Source organism: Lycium barbarum, chromosome 10 (genome assembly GCF_019175385.1).
Source record: "Lycium barbarum isolate Lr01 chromosome 10, ASM1917538v2, whole genome shotgun sequence".
NCBI lineage: Eukaryota > Viridiplantae > Streptophyta > Magnoliopsida > Solanales > Solanaceae > Lycium > Lycium barbarum.
Genome location: NC_083346.1, coordinates 623,882 through 650,956, shown reverse-complemented (window position 1 = coordinate 650,956; position 27,075 = coordinate 623,882). Strand labels below are relative to the sequence as shown.

General features: G+C 38.6%; 2 long non-coding RNA genes across 3 annotated transcripts; one reads left to right on the top strand and one right to left on the bottom strand.

The window, feature by feature from the left end:
• The first annotated feature begins 18,151 nt into the window (after window positions 1-18,151).
• Window positions 18,152-20,767, top strand: LOC132615759 (uncharacterized). Its single transcript, XR_009572821.1, has 3 exons — window positions 18,152-18,426; window positions 19,339-19,404; window positions 20,344-20,767. It is a non-coding gene; the product is annotated as an uncharacterized LOC132615759 (long non-coding RNA).
• A 125-nt stretch (window positions 20,768-20,892) lies between these two features.
• On the bottom strand, window positions 20,893-24,424 carry LOC132615757 (uncharacterized). 2 transcript variants are annotated; one of them, XR_009572820.1, is made up of 6 exons: window positions 24,191-24,424; window positions 23,272-23,377; window positions 23,077-23,199; window positions 22,235-22,995; window positions 21,647-21,841; window positions 20,893-21,358 (listed from the first exon to the last, which is right to left on the bottom strand). It is a non-coding gene; the product is annotated as an uncharacterized LOC132615757 (long non-coding RNA). The 2 variants fall into 2 exon arrangements; XR_009572819.1 differs by having other exon boundaries at window positions 23,077-23,377; window positions 24,191-24,421.
• Window positions 24,425-27,075: the final 2,651 nt, after the last annotated feature.

The following is a 27,075-nucleotide window of genomic DNA, read 5'->3' as shown; positions in this document are numbered from 1 at the left end:
GATTTTTCCAGAAAGGTTTCAATTATACCTAAGTCACAGTCCTTTCCCAATACCCAGACAGAACACATAAGTATTAGCAAGAAGCGCATATAATAGTTCGTCACAATCTTTCTATCTACAATTAAGCGATTCCCAGTCCTTAACTCTAAGTAATTGTTCCCGTGTACTATTCGTTCGTTTAGGTCGAGTATACTCAGTCACATAATCAAGTCAAGCCCAGCAGACGTCTAGTTCTCACCGTATCACTTATGCAGTTAGGGTTTCACTACAAGTCATGAGTACAAACACCCTAGCAAGCCACTCAACAGTCAAGTCCTTTAGGGACATAGTAAGGTCAATCATATATTTGTATCACGAGTCCAAGTCAATATGAGTATGAATGCAATGCAGTATGATATGAATAATGCAGTGGCCACAATACCTGGTACACACACGCTGCTTCAGTAGCTGTTCATATGACCCGTGGGGGACTCATGAGGTCCATATACCTATCCGCTCCGGAATGACTCACCGGATCATGGATACCGGCTTTTCATAATCATCATCATCTCTTTCCATAACTAGTGTCATATCCTCCGGTCCGACTCCTCAAGCCGAACTCAATACCTCAGTTATCAATGCTATGCATATGAATAATATGAATGAATGAATGGATGTATGGATATGAACACGCCATGCTCTCAATATAAATATCACATGTATAGAAGGATCATGTCAACCATAATCCAATGACGGTGTAAGGGATGAATATGCCACTCAATACGGGTAGTCAATCAAGCCAAGTCCAGTTTAATCAACATGTTATTAGTCATATCCAGTCGTTTAGACAATGTTCATAATAAGGGACTACGTCACAAACAATCTGTACATTAATTTCGTCATAACCCTAGGCCCACACCACAGAGATAACACAATTAGAAGGGTTAATGCAATGGCAACAAACCCAACTTCTTTGTTTAATACTAGTAGTAATGTTTCTTTTCAGATAGAAACATTAATGATCTTCGCACTCTAATGCAGTAAAGGTTACAATTGAGCATGATAAGATTTCACGCACTGATGGATATGCATGGATTGTACAAAAATTGAAGAATATAAGGTACCTTTTTTACTAAACTATATTCCATATGAGTTATATTAATATACATAGATATAGATTTAAACCCTAATATCTTTAAAGGGTAAAAGGTGTTGCGGTTGAAGAAGTTGCTCCCGCTAAGGAAGGGGTTTAAGTTGATGCTAAGGAAGGGGTTGCCAGTGATATTTTTGGTCCTGCAGATAGTTTCGATGATTTCCCATCTGGCAGCATCGATGACATTCCTAGTGTAGGAAATGTAGAGAGCAATACTAATTTTCGAGATAAATCACAAGATTTCAATGTTGTAGAGGCATCTAATGATCCAGCCCTGGAGCGTTCCATTAAGTTTGAGAATATCACTAAAGGGCGTAGATGGTGAGAAATTGGTTCAATGGTAAGAGATTTGTTGAAGTTGATGGTAAGAAAGTTGCTGGTGAGGAATTTGTTGAAGTTGATGGTAAGAAAATTGCTGTTGAGAAAGTTGATGGTGAGAAATTGGTTCAAGTTGTTGGTGAGAAAGTTGTTGTTGAGAAAGTTGATGTTGAGAAATTGGTTCAAGTTGTTGGTAAGAAAATTGCTGGTAAGAATTTGGTTGACGTTGCTGAAGTTGCTGGTAAGAAATTGATTGATGTTGCTGGTAAGAACGATGCTGTTAAGAAAGTTTCTGGTAAGAATTCTGATAAAAAGGATGTTGTTGACCTTGACAATCTCTTGGATCTCGAAGGCCTTGATTTACCAAGTGATGGTTTTGGTGAAAATTTTTGTAATCTTCCGTTGGGCAGTTACCATACCATTGATGATATCGATCTCAATGAGGAAATTGGGGATTTTCTTGATAAAAATGTTCCACATTAGTGTTTTAAAAGGGGAGGGGGCGTAAGGCGGGGCGTTTTACATTTGCCTCGGCGAGGCGTAAAACCCAAGGCACAGGCCGTAAGCCTCATGGGTATTTATTTTTAGTATTTCATAAAATATTATAATTACAATAAATATTTTTTAATTAGGTAAAATTACATAAAAATAAAAGGAAACTGTAAGTAAATGATATATAGTAACATTAGTATTTATATTAGTGAGGATTAATTCAAGTCAATAAGATATTAGCTATGTGTTATAAAGACATTACCTAGGATGTCATTATAAAAACTTTATTTAATAATATGAAGATTTGAGTAGTTTAGTTCAAAGCTTTAAAATATTGCTCTTAAAACGTAGATAGTGTTTTTTATTTGTTTTGTTATATATATTTTGTACTTCTTTTTACAATCTTCAATATTATCTAAGAGAAACTTAAACCATAAAATTCATCGGTAAAAATGTTCGGGGCTTCAAAAGTTTGAGGGTGTAAACCAAAGCTTTGCTAGCCTCACCCTAAGCTACCCTTGCTTACAACTTGTAATTATATATAACATAATTTTATAAATATAAATAAGTTAATGAAATAAAAGCTATTATGGAATACAAATCAACTCTAACATCTTAACTTTCAAACAATGAAAAAATCACAATTTCTTAAAACAATATTGCTATCATACTATTCATTTTATATCAATAAATTTTATTAGTATTATAATTAAAATGTAATTCCTTCATGAATAAAATTAAATTTACTTTCAAATAGCGAAATAATAACATATGATAATTTTGATAAATAGGACAAAAGATCAATGACAAGTGAAAATGTACAGTTCGGCTGTGTATTTTTAAAAGAAATATTAAGTGATATTCACCCTTACGATGTTCTCAAATAGTAAATATGCAATACTACGACTTGTTAATTGAGTTACACTCAATCTTCTTATTTCTATAGATAAAAAACTATTAAGTACCATTTATTTGTTATAGAATTATGATGGTCAACGATTTTAATTAAAGAATTTAACATATAATTTGTGTAAGAACGGTTGGGCGAGCCCCGAGCGTTGGGTGTTAGGCGCGTTTAGGACGTACAGTCGCGCGCTTAAGGCGTAAGCCTCACAGGAACTAAGCCCCGCACGTGAGCCCCGAGGCGTTTTGTTAGTGCTTCGCTCCGAGGCGAGTCCTGAAATTGCCTTTTAAAACACTGTTGCATATGTTTCCCCGGAGCAATCTGTTCATGTTCCCAAAAGTCGTAGATCACAGAGAAGGGGAGATGATGATGAAGAATAAACAAAAACAAAAACGTTTGAATCTTAGTAAATACGATGCGACTAGAAATGGAGAAGTGAATGCTATGCTGGAGAAGGAAGTACCGTAGGCTTTGGGAGTAATACGCATTCGTTGAGTTAGTTGGAATGGGCCTATTAAATAAGTCCTTTAGTATTACGATTTAGCCCACCTAGTCTTTATATTTTCAGTTGTGTTATTACACATTAGTCCCTCTATTTATTTCAAGTTGTTGCAATCTAGTCCCTGCCAAATTGTTAGGAATTATTGGACAGGTGGAAGAATATAGTACAAGTGTCAGGTAGTGGCACCATTACATATAGTTGTAATCGTCCTTCTTATCAGTATCAATATATCAATATTATCCAATTTTGGATTGTTAGTTTTTCCTTTAAATTTTCTCCTTTTTCATAGTTAAAGGTAGCAGCTGCATCATATACAGAATTGAGAAAATTGATGGAGGCGATTGAAAAAATCTCAACGAAGGTAACAAACATCTCTATGAGACAAAATAAGGTGACTGGGGAGTTTATTCCAAGTCACCTATCGATGCGATTGGCAAAGCAAAATCATATGACAGTGTTAATAGCTTCAACTAGATCCAATAAATTCAATAAGAAGTGATGAACTATCAAGTGTTGTTGGACAAATTTGAAAAAGACGAGAGGAAAATACTTCAAGTTACTATAGACGGGCAATCTATTCTTTTTAATTCATACATTTGTAAAAGAAAGATTGAGGTTAATAACTCAACTTTCTTCTTAGTTTTTTATATTTTTGCATTATTTAAGTATCCTTATTTATAATATCATCATAGAGTACATTACAAACTCTGTGATGATCATAGAATACTTAATTCTCTCTAGCTCTTATTTTCTCCATGTTTGTTCATGAGGAGAGATTTGTTACCTCATTAGGACTAGTAAGGTAAGGCCTAGCCCCTTGCTTGTACTTATCCCAATTGAGGACCTTTTTTATTTAAAAAAATAAAAATAAAAAAGAAAATCGAGATAAGATTATCAACGAGCTGAAGGAATCAATAGAAGTCTGCTAATACTGAAACTGTTTACCCCGGATTCGGATAATCAATTAAATTTGTGGATGGGTATAGGATATGTGCTTGGATCTTGATATATGTTTGATAGTGAAAAATAAGCGTGTGAGTATTTAGTAATAAAACGGCTAATAACGATAATTTGCTCGATTTGCTATGGACATGAACATTTAGAAGCTATGTTCAATACTTAATGGAAGAAGCACAATATAAATGGAAACAAATGGCCTTGGCCGGATCAGATATTGAGGGAGAGAGATTGTGTATATGAGCTATTTTATTATAAATGTTCTTGGAAAGTAAAGGAGCCAACCCTTACAAAGGAGGGGGATGTGCTCTATTTATAGTGATGCCTCTATGGGCCTCTTCCCATACAAATGATTAGAATAATAATAAAAAGGACAGCTCTGAGCAGATTTGGTGGGATTAGGTTGGCCGTACGATCTGACGCACGCATGGTTGGTGGTTGACCATGACAGGACGCTATCGACGCGTGGCAACCGCGTAACGGATCTCCCGGATCAACAGTCATGACCAAAACGGACCAACAACCAGGATCTCCCAGACTAACGGCCACGATTTCCCGGACTAATGGCCACGATTTCCCGGACTAACGACCACGATCAAACGGACTAACGGGGAGTGGATAACTTCCGAAACCGGTGGCCCTGTCAGCTCGTCGTTACCTTCTTATTTCTTCGTTTTGAATGTTTGCCATTATTTTTGTCATGATCGTTGGTCCGTTTTAGGACAGATCGACTCATAGTCGTTAATTCACCGTGCCCGTGGGACTTATCCGATGCTTCATAAGTTCAGATGTCTCCGAATTACGATAGGCATTTTCTTTAGGGTCGGTATTTTTTCAACCTTGGCAAAGTTTTTGATGTAGCAGTCCCCGTTTTGGGGGAATTTGGCGAGCTTTGGCTTGGGTCATTGTGACCTTGTCGCCTTTGTCGAATTTCGGGCACAATCCTCGATATAGAGTATGTGAGTGGGGCAGTGCTGGAATATGGCGGTTACCATCGGGGCGAAGTCCTTTTAATAGAAAGACACCCAAGATTTTGTTATACCAGCTTTTGATAACTTTGCGTTTGCAAAACGTTTGTACATATGAGAATTTTAATTCCTTCTGCCTTTGTTGTAGCAAATATACAACGGGACACGATTCGTTACGATCGTTTGGTCCTTACATCGAAGGCTATGGCCGGTGACCGGGCCTTAGTTTTGCCGTAGCAAATGCTAAATGGGACACGATTCATTATGATCGTTTGGTCCTTACATCGAAGGCTATGGCCGGTGACCGGGCCTTAGTTTTGCCGTAGCAAATGCTAAATGGGACACGATTCATTATGATCGTTTGGTCCTGACACCGAAATCTAATGCAGAAGGTCCGGTCTTGATTTTGCCGTAGCAAATATTGAGGGGACACAATTCATTTTGATTGTTTGGTCCTTACACCGAAACCTAATGCAGAAGGTCCGGTCTTGATTTGTTGAGCTCCTCCGTTTTCCACTAACCGGGGTAAACCTCGATGTGGGTATAAGTCCCCTAGTGTTTATCCGAGCTGCAAGATCAGGCGAGCGCTATCAAGTCCCCACTCGTAGGCCGTGACCCCGAGTTCCCGACCATTTGTCCTTATTTTTGTTAAGTAGAACGTTGTATTTGTTGCCTCATTAAAAACCTTGTCGAAAAACCCATTTTGAGACAAAATCGTACTAAGGAAAAGAGTGCAACACGCGTTTCAGACCTAGATCCTAACTTTATCCGGTACTTGACTTCCTGCAAAAAGAAAAAGGTAACATGAGGTGTCCATACCTTAGCAGTAATATCCCTTCAAATGAGCCACGTTCCGGTTGTTGCACAATCGCTGCCCGTCCACGGATTCCAGTTGATACGATCCTTTGCCCGTTACCTCGGTTATCTTGTACGGTCTTTCTCAGTTCGGACCCAGTTTTCCTCCGTTGGGATTCTTGGTGCTCAAGGTATCTTTTCGAAGCACCAAGTCCCCAACTTAGAAATGTCAAAAATTGGCTCTCCGATTGTAGTACCTTTCCATTCTCTACTTCTGGGTTGCAATACGGACCAACGCGTTTTCGCGAAGTTCATCAGTGAGATCGAGTTTCACAGCCGTGGCCTCCTCGTTTGACTCCTCGGTGGTATACCTGAACCGGGGACTCGGCCGTTTATCACCCCCACCCGGAGAAATGACTGGGGCCATCCCTTGATTTTTCCGACCTGAAGCTTGGTTTTCGAGAGTATGGCCGATACCTTTCCCTCGATGGTCCGGCCTCCGGTTCGTAACTCTTTCGTGATCTCTCCGAGCTTTTGTTCATTTTTACGGGCCCCGGGGGAAGCTCGAGTTGGTCATCCTCTATCCGAATTTTTGACTCGTATCGGTTATGGACATCCGCCCAGGTCACAGCCTCGTATTCCAGTAAGCTTTCCTTTAATTTGAACGAAGCCGTCGAGCTCTGAACATTGAGCCCCTTTGTGAAAGCTTGTGCGGCCCATTCCTCCGGAACCGGGGGGAGCTCCATTCGTTCCCTTTGGAACCGGTTGACAAATTCACGCAATAGCTCCTCGTCTCTTTGGGCTACACGGAAAATATCCGCCTTTCGAGCCTGCACCTTTTTGGCTCCGGCGTGTGCTTTTATGAAGGCATCGGCGAGCATTTCGAAAGAAGTGATTGAATGCTCGGGCAGATGATCGTACCAAATCAATGCTCCTTTTGACAGAGTTTCCCCGAACTTTTTCAGCAACACGGATTCGATTTCATCATCTTCCATATCATTGCCTTTTATAGCACAGGCGTATGAGGTCACGTGTTCGTGAGGGTCCGTTGTGCCGTCATATTTTTGGATATCCGGCATTTTGAACCTCTTCGGGATCAATTTCGGAGCTGCACTCGGAGGAAAAGGCCTTTGGATGTACCTCTTTGAATCCGGCCCTTTCAAGATAGGCGGAGCCCCCGGGATTTGATCCACCCGAGAGTTGTATGTCTCCACCCTTTTTCGGTCGAGTCCACCTGCTTTGCCAACGTTTCGAGCATTCTCAGAACCTCGGTGGATGGACCAGCTCCGGAGCCATTGCTTTCAACCATCCGTGCCTCATCTCTTCTGGGTTCAGCAACACTCTTCGTCTTTTCCGGGGTCGTTTTATCTCCTTCGTTCTGCAGCTGGGCTATTGCGATTCCCTGTTCGGCAATCACCGCTCTCTGTTCCTGCAACATTTCAAAAATTAAACGCAAGTCAATATTATCATTCGGGGTATCCGGTTCTTTCCGGACTTGTGTCCCGGACAAAGTAATTGAATTGTTAGTATTTAAAGGGTCAGTGGGGTTTGGCAATCCTCGTGGCCCGCTGCCTTCATTTTCGGCCACGATCTCGTTGTTGTTGACGTGACCAGATTGCCCACTGTTAGCCATTTGGTCTGTTTTTTCAGAGACGGACAGCAGATGTTTCTGATTTTGATGGGTAAGATAGAGATCAAGATCAAAGACCACTATTATCCTGGCCCCACGGTGGGCGCCAAACTGTTTACCGCGGATTCAGATAATCAATTAAATTTGTGGATGGGTATAGGATATGTGCTTGGATCTTGATATATGTTTGATAGTGAAAAATAAACGTGTGAGTATTTAGTAATAAAACGGCTAATAACGATAATTTGCTCGATTTGCTATGGACATGAACATTTAGAAGCTATGTTCAATACTTAATGGAAGAAGCACAATATAAATGGAAACAAATGGCCTTGGCCGGATCAGATATTGAGGGAGAGAGATTGTGTATATGAGCTATTTTATTATAAATGTTCTTGGAAAGTAAATGAGTCAATCCGTACAAAGGAGGGGGATGTGCTCTATTTATAGTGATGCCTCTATTGGCCTCTTCCCACACAAATGATTAGAATAATAATAAAAAGGACAGCTCTGAGCAGATTTGGTGGGATTAGGTTGACCGTACGATCTGACGCACGCATGGTTGGTGGTTGACCATGGCAGGACGCTATCGACGCGTGGCAACCGCGTAACGGATCTCCCGGATCAACGGTCATGACCAAAACGGACCAACGGCCAGGATCTCCCAGACTAACGGCCACGATTTCCCGGACTAACGGCCACGATTTCCCGGACTAACGGCCACGATCAAACGGACTAACGGCTATGATCAAATGGACCAGCGGCCACGATCAATTCGGACCAACGGCTATGATCAAACGGACCAGCGGCCACGATCAATTCGGACCAACGGCCCCGGTCAAACGGACCAACGGCCACGATCAATTCGTACCAACGGTCACGAATGCTCGGGTCACCGGGCTTGGTCGTTCCAATGACGAAGAAGGCAGATCAGTCGGTCCCCTCACTCCACCGGTTTGCCTCGCATCCGGTGTTTACCGTATACAGAAACATTAATCACCATAAAATGGGGTTGTCATATTTTATAATGAATAGATGTTACTACATGTCCTTTGATAGATTATTCACCATATTTATTTTGAGCCATTGACCCAATATACTCGGAAGTGGAAGTAGTCCTAATGTAAACTTGTGTTTGCGTTAATCTCCTAATTCACGGATATAAAGATGTGCTACTTGACGAATCGTTTAGATTTATAATGTTAAAAGTGTTTGACATATTTGGAAGGTAGAAATATGCTATATGTTTTAGTGTAAATATGTGTGAATCTAATCTATATATAATACAAAGCTAGGCATAGACAAGGTGATGTGGCACCTCTCTGTGGCCTAGAATGCTATTTATTTGTTTTTCTCCTTTTTTTGACATTTTTCTCTCATTCCTCTACATAATCTATTAATTAAATGGATTAACAAAAGTCTCATCAAGTAAATATCCATTTGCAATAAAGGCCACGTAGTAGCAATTGAAATATGTGAAATAAAGCCTAAATAGCCTCAATTAGTATAATGCAAATCTTTCATATTCCTAATTGAAAACCACTAAGATCTGTTACTGCATATTTTGTTTAATGGAACTTATTCCACATCATTATCTATCTTCTAACGTAAAAGTTGATAAACATATTTATATGGAGAGGTTAATGGCTGTTGGGTCCATCCCCTTATTTTAGGGAAGAAAACACTTCCCTTGTTTTGAGGAAGAAAACACTTCCCTTGTTTTGAGGAAGAAAACATCTTCCTTGTCTTTGGCAAATTGTCAAGTGCTTGCTTGAGTCACTAATGACATCAATAGGTTCATCTCATCCCTATAAATAGGGAAGTCTTCTATCATTTGAATACACACCAAAATTGAAGAAGACAACACATCCCAAAGAGAGAAAAATCTAAGAGAAATACTCTTAGTGAAAGGTCTAAGTAAGAGAAGGTTTTTTGAGAGAATTTTTAGTAAAAAAATTCTTGAGTGAAATTGGGATTGGGGTTGTGAGGTTGAGTGTTGTAAACACTTGTAATATTTCTTCTTTAATAAGATCTGCATCAGCAACGTGGACGTAGCTCTCACATTGAGGGTGAACCACTATAAATCTGTGTGTGCTATTTATTCTTCGCTTACATCACGATATAAGTAGGTTCTGTCTAAGGAGGTTGGTATTTAAGTGATCCAGCTGTGACCCTCCAATCTTTCCTGAGAACCTGCTTACAAAGGTCGGATTTGGGATTCAAATTCGAACAACTGGTATCAGAGCAATAGGTTGTGTTGTGATTTAGAAACGATGGGAGGCGAAGATGGTACGACGCACGACATCGGTAAATTCGATGGTACAGATTTTGCGTTCTGGAGAATGCAAATTGAAGATTATTTATATGGCAGAAAGCTTCATGAACCTCTGAGTCCGAAACCAGAGGAGATGAAGCAAGCAGATTGGGATCTCCTCGACAGACAAGTTCTGGGAGTCATTCGGCTGACGCTGTCGAAGAACGTTGCTCACAACGTGGCAAAGGAGAAGACCACCGCAGATATGATGAAGGTATTGTCTGACATGTATGACAAACCTTCGGCAAATAATAAGGTATTTCTCATGAAGAAACTATTTCATCTAAAGATGATGGAAAATGCTCATGTTGCTGCACACGTAAATGAATTCAATACCATTGTAAATCAATTGTCATCGGTAAAAATTGATTTCGATGATGAAGTGCAAGCTCTAATCTTGTTGGCATCCCTACCAAATAGCTGGGAGCCAATGAGAGTAGCGGTTAGTAATTCTGTCGGCAGTGACAAATTAAAGTTTAACGATGTTAGGGATCATATCCTTGCTGAGGAGGTGCGCAGGACAGATTCTGGAGAGGCATCGACGAGTTCTGCTTTTAATGTTGAAAACAGAAGCAGAAATTATGACAGAAACTACAACTGAAATAGGGGCAGATCGAAGTCAAGGAATGGCAGGGGTCAATCCAGACCCGGACGAACACTTGAGTGTTGGAACTGTGGAAAACCAGGTCACCTCAAGAAGAACTGCAGGGCGCCAAAGAAGGAGAACAACAAGGGGGGATGGAATCAACGCTGCTACGGAAGACATTGGCGATGCGTTGTTGCTATCAGTTGACAGCCCGATAGACTCTTGGGTGCTTGACTCAGGAGCGTCCTTTCATACCACCCACATCATGATATAATGACAAACTACGTGGCTGGGAATCTCGGCAAAGTTTATTTAGCCGATGGAGAGCCGCTAGACGTTGTTGGCACGGGAGACATTAATTTGAAGATGTCAAATGGATCCTCGTGGAAGATTACAAAAGTTAGACATGTTCCAAAGCTGATGCGAAACCTGATCTCAGTAGGTCAGCTTGATGATGAGGGATATGATCTCAACTTTGGTAATGGGTCTTGGAAGGTGGCGAAAGGTGCTATGGTAGTTGGCCGAGGAAAGAAGATTGAAACTCTCTACATGACGACTAGCTGTCGTGATACTGTTGCTGTGGTTGACAACACAAAGAAGACAGATTTGTGGCATTGTCGGCTGGGGCATATCAGCCAGAAGGGGATGCAGCTATTGGTGACAAATGGCTTAATTCCGGAGCTGAAGACGGTGGACCTTCATACGTGTGAGAGCTGCATTCTCGGAAAACAAAAGCGAGTAAGCTTCTCAAATGCAGGCAGGGAGTTGAAGGTCGAGAAGCTGGAATTGGTGCACACAGACGTGTGGGGACCTACCACTGTCCCCTCTCTTGGAGGATCACACTACTACGTGACCTTCATTGATGATTCAACCAGGAAGGTATGGGTTTATTTTATGAAAAATAAATCCGATGTGTTTAGTGTATTCAAAAGATGGAAAGCCATGGTCGAGAATGAAACAAACCTCAAGTTGAAGTGTTTGAGGTCCGACAACGGCGGAGAATACACCGATGGTGATTTCAAACGGTACTGTGCTGATAATGGGATCAAGATGATAAAGACTATTCCTGGAACGCCGCAACAAAATGAATAGCCGAAAGAATGAACCGAACATTGAACGAGCGTGCTCGGAGTATGAGAATACACTCTGGACTGCCCAAGACATTCTGGGCAGATGCAGTCAATACTGCGACCTTCTTAATTAACCGAGGACCGTCAGTTCCCTTGAATTTCAGAATTCCAGAAGAAGTCTGGAGTGGCAAGAAGGTAAATCTTTCATTTCTGAAAGTGTTCGGCTGCTTATCATATGTTCATAATGATGATACAGCTAGAAGCAAGCTTGATCCAAAATCAAAGAAGTGTTACTTTATTGGCTATGGTGATACCGAGCGTGGTTACCAATTTTGGGATGAACAAAATCGGAAGATCATCCGAAGCAGGAATGTTGTCTTCAACGAAGAGGTACTGTACAAAGACAAGTTGCAAAAAAATTCAGAATGTCAGGACAAGGAAGCAGAAATAGTCGATTTGAGGGACTTCCCGATACCTGAGCCGCAGCCAGGTACAGCCGAGGCAGAGGAACAAACAATCCGAGAAGGTGCTGATGAAAGTGCTGATTCTGAAACAAATAAACAGACGCCAATCACAGAACTGCGTAGATCATCCAAGATCAGGAAGCCGATTTACAGGTACTCTCCATCCCTCAACTACATTCTACTCACTGATAGAGGGGAGCCGGAATGTTATGAAGAAGCAATGCAAGTCGATGAATCGACTAAGTGGGAGCTGGCAATGAAGGATGAGATGGATTCACTATCCGCAAATCATACATGGGATTTAGCTGAGTTGCCAAAGGATAAGAGGGCATTGCAAAACAAATGGGTTTATCGGATAAAGGAAGAACCCAATGGAAGCAAGCGTTATAAAGCAAGGCTGGTTGCAAAGGGATTTCAACAGAAAGAAGACATCTAACTCTCACAAGAAGAACGTGTGAGGAAAGTTATCAAAAGGTTCAACATGCATGATGCCAAGCCAGTCAGCACTCCCTTGGCTGGACACTTTCGGTTGTCAAAGGATCAGTCGTCGACAACCGAGGATGAGAAGAAGCAGATGGACAAGATACCTTATGCATCTGCAATCGGTAGTCTTATGTATGCAATGATATGTACAAGGCCAGACATTGCACATGCAGTGGGAGTTGTCAGCCGATTTATGAGCAATCCGGGAAAGCAACACTGAGAGGCTGTGAAGTGGATATTCATATATCTGAAAGGCAGCTCGAGTTCAGCTCTGTATTTCCGAAAATCAGAAACAGGATTGCAAGGGTATGTTGATGCTGACAACGGTGGTGATGTTGATAGCAGAAAGAGCACATCCGGGTATGTTTACACCTTCGGAGGTACTGCAATCTCTTGGGTTTCCAAGTTGCAAAAGATATTAGCTTTCTCTAGTTGTGAGGCTGAGTACGTTGCTGTGACGGAGGCCACAAAGGAAATGATGTGACTACAATATTTTCTGCGGGAATTGGATCAAGACCATGAGGGAAGTGGGCTATATTGTGATAGCCAAAGCGCCATTCATTTGGCAAAGAACCCGGTCTACCATGCTCGAACGAAGCATATACAACTCCGCTACCATTTCATTAGATCAGCTTTGGAAGATGGAGCGTTAGTGCTTGAGAAGATCGCAGGGAGTCAGAATCCAGCAGACATGCTGACAAAGGCAGTGACGATAGACAAACTGAAGCTATGTTCAGCTTCAGTTGGCCTGCACGAAGTATGAAACTAGGAAAAAGCTGCTGCATCGATCAAAGTGTGAAGACTAATTAAAATTAGCCTTCAAGTGGGAGATTTGTTGGGTCCATCCTCTTATTTTAGGGAAGAAAACACTTCCCTTGTTTTGAGGAAGAAAACACTTCCCTTGTTTTGAGGAAGAAAACATCTTCCTTGTCTTTGGCAAATTGTCAAGTGCTTGCTTGAGTCACTAATGACATCAATAGGTTCATCTCATCCCTATAAATAGGGAAGTCTTCTATCATTTGAATACACACCAAAATTGAAGAAGACAACACATCCCAAAGAGAGAAAAATCTAAGAGAAATACTCTTAGTGAAAGGTCTAAGTAAGAGAAGGTTTTTTGAGAGAATTTTTAGTAAAAAAATTCTTGAGTGAAATTGGAATTGGGGTTGTGAGGTTGAGTGTTGTAAACACTTGTAATATTTCTTCTTTAATAAGATCTGCAGCAGCAACGTGGACGTAGCTCTCACATTGAGGGTGAACCACTATAAATCTGTGTGTGCTATTTATTCTTCGCTTACATCACGACGTAAGTAGATTCTGTCTAAGGAGGTTGGTATTAAAGTGGTCCAGCTGTGACCCTCCAATCTTTCCTGGGAACCTGCTTACAAAGGTCGGATTTGGGATTCAAATCCTAACAATGGCCGGAGGTTCATGTTCATGGATTGTTTGACTAAAAAACAAGTTCATCCAATCCAATTTTCGATATTTATGGATTGGTTTTAACAGGAGAGTATACATGCCTAGGGTCAAGCCACTGCAAAAACAATTTTGTGCTCATGCTCTTTTTAATCATTAAATTTGACACGAGAGGTTTGTAGCTTTTATTCCTTAGATTAGCATTTTATTTTTTATTTTTTGGTAACCTTTAATTTCACATGCATGTCTACTTACATTTTCAAAAGACATATTAATGCAGTTCTAACTTGGATGTGGGGAAGTGTTGAGTCAGTTTGTAATATTTGGAGGTGTTAAACTGAATCATTTGTTCGTGAAACGGAATGACTTCTCAAAGATTATCTTTTTCAAGTTCTGTAAATACAAGGACTCTATTGAAGTAAAGGTGATGTGGCATGCTTCTAAAGCCAGAAAATCTATTTTTTCTTTTATCTCCTTTTGTGTCATTTTTCCTTTCTTTTTCTTCCACTTTGTATATTTACTTGCCTATTAAAATTTTGAGTATTAAAAACTTTACACCAGTTACAAAATTGAAAATAATCACCATAACTATTATATATACCAATAAAGACTTACTAATTTTCTGGAAAATAATTAAGAATTAGTAACTGAAAGCGTAAGATAAGGCTTATAATTGGCACATCAGAATCTTTGTTGCTACTATTAATTTGCTTCTACATTAGTTACAAATTATAGTCATTATACCTATAAATTACCATGCAGAAATATTCTGTTCCTTTACTGTTCTCTCTTCTCATATTCACTTCTCACAAACTTAAAATTTTGAAAAACTTTTTCAGTTTACACGTGCAGCCTCGAAGTTTCTATCATCGTAAGCCTCATATGTCGACATTCTTACATGCAATATATCCTTATATGATACTAAAAGTTGTGTTGAATATATGTTATTTGAAAATTATGTCTCTTGCAGCTTGTGTTATAGATTAAAAAAAAAAAAAAAAACGAGGACAGGCAGCGATTGGGAGATAGGATTTAAGAGGTACAGGAAAGACTAGCAGTCTATGAAAATGGTCGTGTAGTATATCCTTGCGATCGCGAGTTGCGGCTATTGTACCAAGCTATTGGCTATTGACTAATCGTCTTACTGTTCATCGTCTACTAGAAAAGAAGTTACTGTAATTGATTACTTTTACTATGAAACGCACTTTCTTGCTAAATTTAAACATAGAAGGAGTTATTGTCAGTCTCCTACTCATACACATCAAACATGCATCTATAAATATTATAAAGCTAGGCATAGACAAAGTGATGTGATACCTCTCTATGGTCTAGAATTGCTTTTATCTTTTTTTCTCAATTTTTTTTATTTTTCTCTCATATTTTAATTCATTTTATTGTAATAATAAATTAGAATCATTACTACCGAAAGTCACTCATCCCTTACAATTTACTCTCATTAGTTTCCCAATCGTGTGCTCTTTTATAACTGCAAGATGGAATTTGGAAAGACCACTAACTATTTTAATTCTCTAATTAAACTAATAAATTAGTTCATATTAATAGCTATATATATGTTGTTTCCGCTACTTTGTCCTTCATGTGCTATGATTATGATTCATCAATTTTGCACTACTATAAAGCATATGTGATTAAATAGTTAGTGCTATTTTGGTCTGATCTCCGCACAAAATTTTGTCATTTTAATGGTGCCAAGAAGATATATCTTGGGAACTATTTCCTTCCTCATTGTTGAGTTATTATGTTTATGACTCGGTTAGAATGTGGTGGTGTCAGGTTTCTTATACATCGTTACTCTTTTATTTTGTCATGTTAGATGTTTCTATTTGCTAACTAAAATGCATAAGGTACCGCTATCATTACAAGTTAATTTCTTCACTTTCGAAAAACTATTCTTACGCTTTATACATCTTCCTTTCTTCATCTTCACTTTCCCACCATTCTGGTACATCCTTAAGAATACTGCTTCCGTCTCAATTTATGTGATACATTTTGAATTTTGAGAGTCAGAGAAATTTTTCTACCGCAATTTTTTCATATGTTTTTAAAAATATTTTAAATTATCAATTATGATGACATATAGTACTTTTTATGTAGTTTTCAAATATGTAAATTTTATTTTAAAAAACTTAAAGATTTCATGTCTAAATTTACCGTCAAAATTTAAAAATTGGCTCTCAGATTGAAATTTACATACTTGAAATTACTTATAAAAAGTATTATAAGTCATCATAATTGATAATTTAAAATAATTTAATAACACATGAAAAAATCGCTATAGAAAATTTTTGATTCTCAAAATCCAAAATATATCACATAAATTGAAACAAAAGCAATATTCTTAATGACGTAACAAAATGGTGGGAAAATGAAGATGAAGAAAGGAAGAAGTATAACGCAAAAGAAAAGTTTTTCTGAAGTGAAGAAATTAACATGTAATGGTTGGGCATAGACAAGATGTTTTCTAATCCTCCTTGAATCTTTCTTTGTAGATAAAGTTAAATACTCTTCATTTGTAAACAATGATTAACTATATATTACATAAGTGAAGCCTTCAATATACTCTAGAAAAAAACAAGTTCATGAATTAACTCAAATCTATGTTGTTTATAAATTTCCGGTCTCAGAAAAGCGGGATAATATTTAAGTTTGTAAGTGGTCTACTGATTTTTTATTTTTTTGTAAATTCACTGACATCTCTCACAATCGCGCGTGGGTAAATTTACTAGTTAGATATAAAATAGAGGTAATTTGGCTACATGAAAATGTTATAAGATGGTATTGTTATGTATTCCCAGATACAGGCTATGCAAATAGAAACCAGGAAGGCAAGCATTGGTGTCATAGCCATGGCTAGTTGAAAGGGCAAAAATGTCACCTTTTGATGATGACAAGGGCAAAAAACAGGCCAACTATTGACGGAGGGAAAAAGTGCCCCTCGACAGAGTACATGGACAATTGTGGCCTTTTTCTGTAATTTAAATTACAAGCGACAAAGTCAAAAGATACAATTCCAGCCATTAGATGAACCAACTAATTTACAAACAAAACAATCAAGATAATGGTAAAAATGTAAGAGCCTTTTGTCAATATGGAAAATAAAATTTACAGTTTGGTGTTGTTTACAACAATCGATTCAAATGTAAAATACTTATCTGCATTTTCAGAAGTAATAGAGTAAGTATACCAAGAAAAAACGAGTCGATTAAATTCTAAGAACATTTTGCTCATCTTCTAAAATAAAAAAGTGGTATTAATAGTTTTTTTAAGAAAAGGAGACTGAAAAATGGGTGAGACAACATTTTTGGAGAGTACAAGCACCATAGCAAACACATACTCAAAGGAAACTTTTATAAAGCTACAACTTTTATAAATATCCGATAAGAGAGAGAGTACAATACAAGAGCATACCAACTTCTGGGCCAATATACAACAATAACAATATACCCAATGTAATCCCATAAAGACGCAACAAAGGACATCAGGCAAGCTTCAGACCCTCAACCTCAAGAGTTAGGACACATGCTCAAACCAGTGCACCACTCAAACTCTTTTCTAGGCCAACTAAAACACATATACTAAAAAGACGTACTTGCCTATAGTCCCCGAGTTCTATAAGTTGCCTTTTCCATGTTTTGTTGTCAAAGACCTGTATATTTACAAAGGCAAATTGGGCAACGTTGAGAGTTACTTTGTTATACCCCGTAATTTTATACGTCGAGTTATTCGCAAGAGAATCGACTCAAGTTAAAGACGGGATCATTTTCGGGCACGAAACAGAAATCTTTAATTTCCGGTCTCTATTAGAAAATGAATTGCTTATGAATTTTACTTAGTGTAAAAATATTAATGGAAAGTTGGGATTAATTTACCATGATTAGATTATTAAGTGGGGATTAGTGATTAATTAATCTAATTATCAAAAAGTGGGCCCTACGACACGTGGCGAGATTTGGTTGGACTTGAATAAAGATGGACACATGTCATGAAAAATTGACACATGTCCACTTTGTAAAGATAAAATATATAAGCATAAGTGGAAGACTAAGTCATCACTTATACCACAAATTAGTCTTGCAAATTAGGTCTTAGAGAGAGGGGCTCTCAAGCCTAGAGAGAGAGAGAAGATCGCGGGTATTGTTCCGGCCACTGTTCACGGCGGGGCTACTATTCACGGGCGGCGTACTGTTCACGTCGCACTATTCACGGCGGCGCTACTGTTCACGCGCCACTGTTCACGGCCAGCCCATTTTTGCCCCCTTCTACACAATTAATTGGAGAGATTTGAAGATTAAGAGGAGGAAAAAGATGGAGCTCATGGTAGCCATGGCTTTCTTGAAGACATTTCATGGTGAAAAATTAGAGCTTGTCTCTAAGGTAAGATTTAATTCTTTTCTACATGTTTTGGAGGTAGTTTAGACTTGTATAGCTTGGTAGATGTGTGTTGAATACAAACGGGTTATGTATGTTGATGTTGAATTATAAATTGAGCCGTGTAAGGGGGGGGGGGGGGGTGTTTTGAGTAAGAATGATGAATTGATTTTAGTAGCATTATGGAGGAATTAAATGGTTAAATTTAAAGTTGTGTTGTTTTATGGACATGTTGTTATCCTTGCTGAATTGAAAGGATTAAGGGTATGATTATGCTCATATGATTATTGTTGTTGTTATCATGGATTATGTGATGAGAATGAAGGAATTTAATGGTTAGAGTTGGAGTTAAATTTGTTGTGGGTTGTTATAAGGATTATAATGATAATAATGTGGTTTACTTGCATATGGATAGATGATGTAGTTGTGGTGTAGCTGCTGCAGTATTTCATTAAATTTGCTGAAAAGATTGCATGAAATACGGTATAAGAAGTGAAAAGGGGGCTGCTCTACGCTAGGGGGCTGTTTTCGGCCATAGATGGAAAAATTGTGGATTGTTGGAAATATTATGTGAATTGTTTAGAATGTTCTTGGATGTTGTTAGTATGGGTTTGGGTTAGTATTTGAATGTATAAGTGTTGATGTTGGCTTTGAGGTAAACCGTTGAATTGAATATTTGGAAAGTTGTCGTATGGTGTAAAAAAGAGCTATTAATGTTATTTTGCCTTTCGAATTGATTATCGATGTTGCTAGGTTGGTTATTGTGGTTGTTGTTGCTGATTTTGAGCGAGTTAAATTCTCGGGTTAGCCTATTTACAGGGGAAGTGCTGCCGAATTTTCTGTAGAATTTAGAATTAGTTGGAATAAATTACTTAAGTACCTATGGCTAATGTTTGATATTCGTTGGCGTATTCATAGGCCTTGGGGAGCCCGAGGCGTAGGTTGGGATTAATTTTAGTTGGGCAAACTTGGAGCGCGTACGAGGTATGTAAAGCGCAACCCTTCTTTCTTTTGGCATGCCTTAGTTTTCAATAGGCTAGATTATAAACCTTGAGGAAACTTCTAAGATTCGAAATCCGAGCATGTTATGAGCCTTATAAATATTCCTTGGCACTCTTATGTATGATTTGATGAAATATGAACCATTATGTCTTTGAAATAATCGCTTTCCGAACTTTGCATAAAAAGGTTTCACTTTAAAGAATTTCGTAATTTGTGAACGCCATATCTTTCACCGAAAGGCTCGGATTGCTTCAATATTTTTGTAGAAGTTTATATGGCATATAATGAGTATATTTTTCATAGGCGGGCTCGATTCGGGTCAATGCCCGTCCGTGGGTCCCGCGACTTTTCTTTATGTAATTCGGACGACTTTTGAAAGAATTTGGTATGATTATCATTTCGAATTTCAAGTATGGTCATTTACTTATATTTGAGTCTATGATAATGATTTTATGCATATGGTTACTCATGACTCTGCTCGTGCGTTTTGTTATATCTTTCACCGGTTCCCGGGCCGGTTCTGTTATCGTGCGCACTTTGATATACTCCGAAGTTATGCTGTGTTTATGGTTCTCCGAGCTACTCGCAAATGAGGGTCGGGTTCCACATATATTTGGTGTTATGTTGTGTATGGCGTTATGTTGTGATGTGATATGTGACGGGGATACGGAGATTTGAAACTTTCTGGTGTTATGCTGTGTTATGGCGCCATCGACGGGTGGGCGACCATATTCTTCTGTACCTTATGCATGACTTATATTTTGAAAGTAAACATTTTGATATGTTGGATTGGTACTTATGTTTGGTACTTCCATTTCGTTTATGTCTCAGATTTGCTTTCTGTATATTCTACTTTGCATACTCAGTACATATTTCGTACTGACCCCCTTTCTTCGGGGGGGCTGCGTTTCATGCCCGCAGGTACAGACGCACAGTTTGGTGATCTACCCATTTAGGACACCCTCTTCTGCTGTTTGGAGTGCTCTTCTCATTTCAGAGCACACATTTTGGTATATATTCGTTCGCTATGTATATATGTATTTGTTCAGGGGCACGGCGGGGCCCTGTCCCGCCATATGATTCGGTTTGTCTGTTTAGAGGTCTGTAGACGTATTTGTGGGTGTGTGTGCCTACTTCTGTACGGATGTGTTTGCATGACTCTATTCGTTATGGCAGCCTCATCGGCGTGCATTTTGTATATGTTGTGGCAGCCTTGTCGGCGTGCATTTGTATATGCGTTTTGGGCCGTTGTGCCATTTGACAGCCTTGTCGGCTTTTGACATATTTGATAGCCTTGCCGGCTTTTTGACATCTATACATATATATCCGCATACGGTTGCGTTGAGATGTGTTTGAACAGTTTGATATAGTTTGAGACGGCATATAGTAATTATGGTCATATATGCTATTTGTGTATGATCAAATATGGATAGGTATGTCAGGGTGCCCAAGTAGGGCGCCAGTCACGGCCTACGGGGTTGGGTCGTGACATACTTATAAGTCAAAATATTTACCCACAATGCCAAAAGCATTTTCACCATTATCAAAAAAGTTGCCGACTCCTAGACGCCAACATTGTCACCTCTAGAATTGTCCGAAATCAGTTCTTCCTACCTTCAAGAAAATCATTACACCTCCTACCTTCAAGAAAATCATTACACCATCGCTTTTTCAGTTTAAGCACATCAGTATCTTGCTTCTCCGCTGAGTGTTTAGAAGTCCCGCCATTTTTTGTCTTCAGGTGCCACAAGCTTGGGAGCTATCTGATTTTTGCGGTTCCCGGATTCTTTGATACTGCACTTGGATACGTCAGGTAAACTCGAGCTTATGAACGACTTTATGTCTTTCTTTCCCTCAACTTCAATCCATTTGTTATCTATCCAATCTCTTGAAATCTTCACGTTCTTCCTTTGAATCTCCAACAATCTGTTCTCACCTATTATTAGGAAAAAACACCTTTGGTCATCAGGCCATGACCGACATTGGACATTCAAAATTCCAGATAAATATTAGCCAGAAGAAAACTTTTGCCACTGCTGAGTTAGAAGGCAAATTTATGACAGTGTTGAGCTAAGACATTTGATATCACGTAATAACTTTTTTGTGTTTCGAGTGCTCTTTAGGACTGTCATTATTTATTTAGTTTAGTGTGTTTGGGGTGGGGAGGGGGGGGGGGGGGGGGGGGGGGGGTTGAGTTTGCAAGTGTTGACAGCATGAATCTTACCAGGGAAGTAAACCTGAAGATGACTGCTTTGACGGACATTAAAACCAGCAACAACACCTTCCCACCACCCGTCAGACCACCAAGCATCAACTGCAGCTCCTACTTCAAAAGAATGGTCAGAAGAACCCTCAGGAGGCCGAGGCCGAACCGTGAGGCGTCCTGTGTATCTCATGCCCAATTTATCAGACGCTGCAACTTTGGAGGAAGAAAACCCTTCTTATAAATCAAGCAAAGGTGATGAGGAAACAGGGTAAAGGGAGAACGGACAAGTCACTATATATTATTGCCATCTTTTGAGAACATAAGTTTAAGTAGATCGTAAAATACAGTCAAACTCTCTATAACAACATCGTTATCCCGATACTTTTTGGCCTGCTCTTGTGAAATGTTCTCTATAAAATAGATCATAAGATGAAAGATTGGTTCCACAAAAAGCATGGTTGTCATAGTAAAATGTTATTATAGAGGATATTTGTTATAAAGAGGTCTAACTGTAGATTCAAATTTCTACTTTTATATATGTTCTCCAAGGTCCAGTTAGAAATATTATTGATAAACTTTAAGTTATAGTCGCAGTTATTGAGGTACCTCGAGCTTCTTAGGATCATCACAATCCAGGATGTCGTTGTGTTGAATTTTCAGACGTTTTTGTGATACCTGTAAGACCTTACACCTGAACCAGCAGCCTCTCATGCCACTATCCTGGCTAAGAACATCTAAGTTGTCACCAACTTCAAAAGACTGCTTACATTGAGGCTCAACAAGCTGAATTCCAACCGGTCCTCTGCTTGGCAATTTTATTTTTAACTTAAGGCAAGTTGGTTCGGCTTTATCTGACTCTCCAGTTTCGGATCCTTCCTGGCACTTCTACTCCTACTAGGCCCTTGCCTTGAAGGATCTTCACAGGTTATATCTCTTACTTCATGCAACTTATGACCCTTTGACTTTTGTTGACTGCGTAACATGGTAAATGTCGTTTGATTTCAGTTCCCATCCAGTTTACCCAGAGAGAATGGCATGACCTTGTTGTTTCTGAATTCCCTAAAGCACATATAGACACCAGAGGACAAACTTTTCGGGACAAGAGAGATATATTTCTCGTTATCTCTAGGAGTCAAAACTGTAGCAGGATCATCGATACACTCGGCATGGATCACCTGAACATGAGACGTGATAAATACCTCTCGAGGGTGTCCATTGAGTTGAGGAATTACACACTAGACTTCCTGAAAATATTGAAACCACTGCATTCTAACTTTTTTCTGTCCCTTCTTGTTCTCATAGAAATCTTCCAAGTGACCTAGGTAGTGACTTTCTTCTTTGGCCATGACCGTAGCAAAGGAATTAACCTGCAGAAAACTAAGAGATTACAGGTAGAAGGAAAAGAACTATGAGGTCAAGGAACTGATTTAATGCTATAAATTGCTTACAGTTATTGTAGTTCCATTTCGGCAAAAGGAAGGATAATGCTTAAGTTTGTTGGAGCAGGTCCAAGCAGTGCCTGACCACGAAATATTTGATTTCTTTGTTTTCAATTTGCTAGGAAGCTCGCCCTGGAATAGATATTTTCTGCTTCAGTAACTGTCACTAAAAAAGTTAAAACAAATTTCACAAAATAGATCAACCTATCTGAAGCACTTCTCCTTTCAAAGTTGAACCTCATCAGCTATGTGGATCCCCTTAATAGTAAACCAGCCGTTAAAGCACTTCTCCTTTCACTTGTTTGTGTATCTACATGATAAAGGAAGTCAAATTTACTAAAACCTAAAGTAGATTCAAGTTCACATAAACATAATTTATTACTGAAGTTAAGAAATCATAGCTGAATATGGCAACAATATTATGGCAGCATTTGACCAAAGATGAGTATAAATGATCCCGAGCAATAATTAGAGGACTTAATTCAACAAAGTTTCCTGGCCTATATTTCCTTCAAGAAAATCTACTCTAAAATTGACTAGTATTAAATTGGGATCGTGCTTAAAGGTATATGAATATCAAAGCACAACACATACATATACGCCAATGCCAATTAAAAGCAAAGAATACAGAGGAAGTTGAAATTTTTTTTTAAAAAAATTAATAAGATCACCAAACACGCATGATATTAAGGATTAAATATAGAAGGAAGATGCAAACTGCAGGCAACACATTCAACACTTGCAACACCAGACATAAAATAAAATAAAAGAGAAAAGGTTTACTGTTCAAGTGAAATTCTAAAATGGCGTAAAAATCAAAGGGCAGAATCGCACTGATCAATTAGCTCTATTAAAGATTCTACCCTATTTAAAAATGCAACAAATCACTGCTATCGAGAAATTGAAAGGAGAATAGCATCATGAATATACATTCTTCATCGATTAGAACAAGTACAAATAAAAAAAAAAGTACTAGAACTGTAAGCCCCCTTTGCCTTTTCTGTCAAAGAGTTGAAATTGATACAAAATTGATTGTATCAGGGAAAAGAAAAGATACACATTCTTAGACTTTATCAGGGAAGCAAAAAATGGCATAGATGTTGAAGGATAACGAAACTTTTACCTCGATCTCTTCTCTGCGGAACACAAAGATGGACTTGGGTCAGATACACCATTGAGACTCCTAAGCAATAGTTGTATTTATATTGTGTCTACCACAAGTGCAATCAAATTCGTGGAAGTGAGATTTTGGTTTTACACAGTGACACCCTTTCTGGTACTCAATTCTTTTTACCAGGTAAAGATTTGGCTAATATAATAATTCACATCTCTTCATTTGGCAAGTGAATGCTTACTTAAGGTAGAAACAGTAGCCGGAAGATAGATATTCATCCAAAAATTAAAAAGGCAATATTGGCCCCTAAACTAATTAAGAGATAACAATTCCCCCTTTAGCTATTCTTTCGAATATTGACCCGTCCAACAACAAAAACAACATACCCAATGTAATCTCACAAGTAGGATCTTGGGAGGGTAGTGTGTTCCCAGACCTTATAACCTTAGGAGGTAGAGAGGTTGTTTCTGAAGGACCCTTAGCTCAAGAAAAAGCATATCAAAGCAGTATAAAAAGAAATAACGGAGGTGAAGAAGCCACTGCAAAATACTAAATATAGCATGCCAAAGCATTCAGAAAAACGAAACAGTAACTACAATAAAAAATACTATAATTGAAACCTAATCTATAAATCTTCCTAAGACGTGGTTTTCTCTACTGTGTCTCATCTATCAAAAAGTTTTAACATATCCAGCCACAAAACATTGAAGATACCATAGCTCTTAAGCCCATTTCACTACTCAAAAGATAAACTAATAAGAATACATGAAACTAATAAAATCTAAGCGATCTGATCGATAAATAACTTTCTATTTAATCTGTAAGTGCTATTTAAGTCTAAGAATACCTTGTTATTATTTCTTCTAGTTGTTCTGAGTCAATATGTTTACACTGGTATTAAACAGAACCACGTAATCTGCTCATGGAAAGCAATTATTAATGAAACTCCAATTGACGCAACAAACATCTAGCATAAGCAAAAAGCATAAACAAAGATACTACATTATAGTCCATTCACGTATTCTAATCCACAATAAATAGATATTTAGGGATGAACTACTTTAGCATATCAACATCCAACTTTCCAACTACGATAAACACCGGAAAGCTGGCTGCTCAAGCAGCTTGATTTTCTCAAGAGCACACTGAAAAGGAGAGAAGGGAATGAGAATTGCTACTATGCATTCACCAAGAATATTGTGACTCCTCTGCCAAAGTATATAAATCCCTTGTACTTCTTGGAAGCAAATATACCCGGTAGCTGCGAAAGTGCATCTAAAAGTACCATACTTAGAAAAGGATATTGGACATTACAAATATATGTTTTAAGCAATTGATGCTTGGTAATGATTTGTTGGCTTTGTGTTTGATCTTTGTCTTGCTGGGATAGATTTGTTTTAAGGTTCCTGGGAATTCCTATGACTGGACCAGCAAGCACTGTTAGGAAACAAAGTTGGATAATTATGAAAGGTTCTAACCTGTTAAATCAGATTAGTAAACAGCTGAAGATTAAGCAGTTCATTAGTTGGTGTAGCAATTACCATGTCCGATTGGACAAGCAACAATAGGTAAAAGAGAGTTTTTGAATCACTTCTTAGCAAAGAATGGCTCCCGTGCTCTCCAGGGAACATAAAATAAGGGCATGATACATAAATAGGCCCTCAAACTTGGTCTCATTTTTTAAGTATGCCTCCAACTTTAGGTGTGCACAAGTAGGCACCTCAACTTGTCTCCACTTTGGCAATTGAACACTTTAACTTACAAAATGATCATCTAGACACCTCCAAAAATATGTACCACGTCAATGCCATGTCAGCGCCACGTCAGCATTTGTGTTTATGTGTTAGACTTTTTACAAGTTGAGGTGCCTACTTGTGCACACACAGAGTTGGAGAGCATACTTAAAAGATGAGGCCAAGTTTGAGGGCCTATTTATGTATTATGCGTAAAATAAGCAAGCTCACAACTTTGATAATTACATTCGGAACCAAAATTTAGCAGCAATAGATAAATTTATCAGAATAAATAAGAGGTTACACGGTCTTCGAAAAACGTAAAAAGAAAAAAAAGTGTCGCGATCATACATAAGCAAATATTAAGTAAGTAATTTAGGAGAGATCAAACTCTCTGTATAAGCAATTTCTTGCCTAAAGGTAACACATTCTGGCCTTGGTCCTCTAGATGTGCTTAATACAGCACCAAAACATCCGTAACGTCTGCAGCGTAGTAGCACTTCACCATCCGTAAACAAATATTTCGGTCTGCCAGAACTAAAAAGATCAGTATCTTCTATTGTAAGCAATTGAGTGCAAGTTTCCTTGACACCATAGTCTTTCATTACCCACAACTTAAAAGTGGCTGCCATGTCCGGATGCCGATTATTATGTGTAGAATAAAAACAAAGCATTCCTCTCAATACTGAAACGCCATAGTCACCGAACGATCTGCTGGGTCTATTGCAAACATGCTCCGGCAACAGTATCTCTCCGTACACCTCATTCAATATACTTAATGAAACCACAAAATAATTAGATGGAACATCCATACCAAGCCAATGAAATGCTCCATGTACAAATGCCAAAGAATCCATACCACAATCATATGGCCCCGTACAAGGTCAGTGCCAAAAGGATATTTATCATTTATTCTCCAGGAACCACTTTTTAGCGCGAGAATTTCACTGGATAATTTGTCATGATCACTTTCACTCAGGTTAACAGCAAGGATCTTATAGTCATCACTAGTTGCGTCATATCCCGTTCCAAATACAGAATACTCCAATGGAGATTCTGGATGGGGAAGTTCTACTGATTCTCTTGTGGAGGGGTTCCACAGCAAAAAGTGTATATCACGTCTATCAATAACTACAAGAAAAACGAATCCATCACAACCAT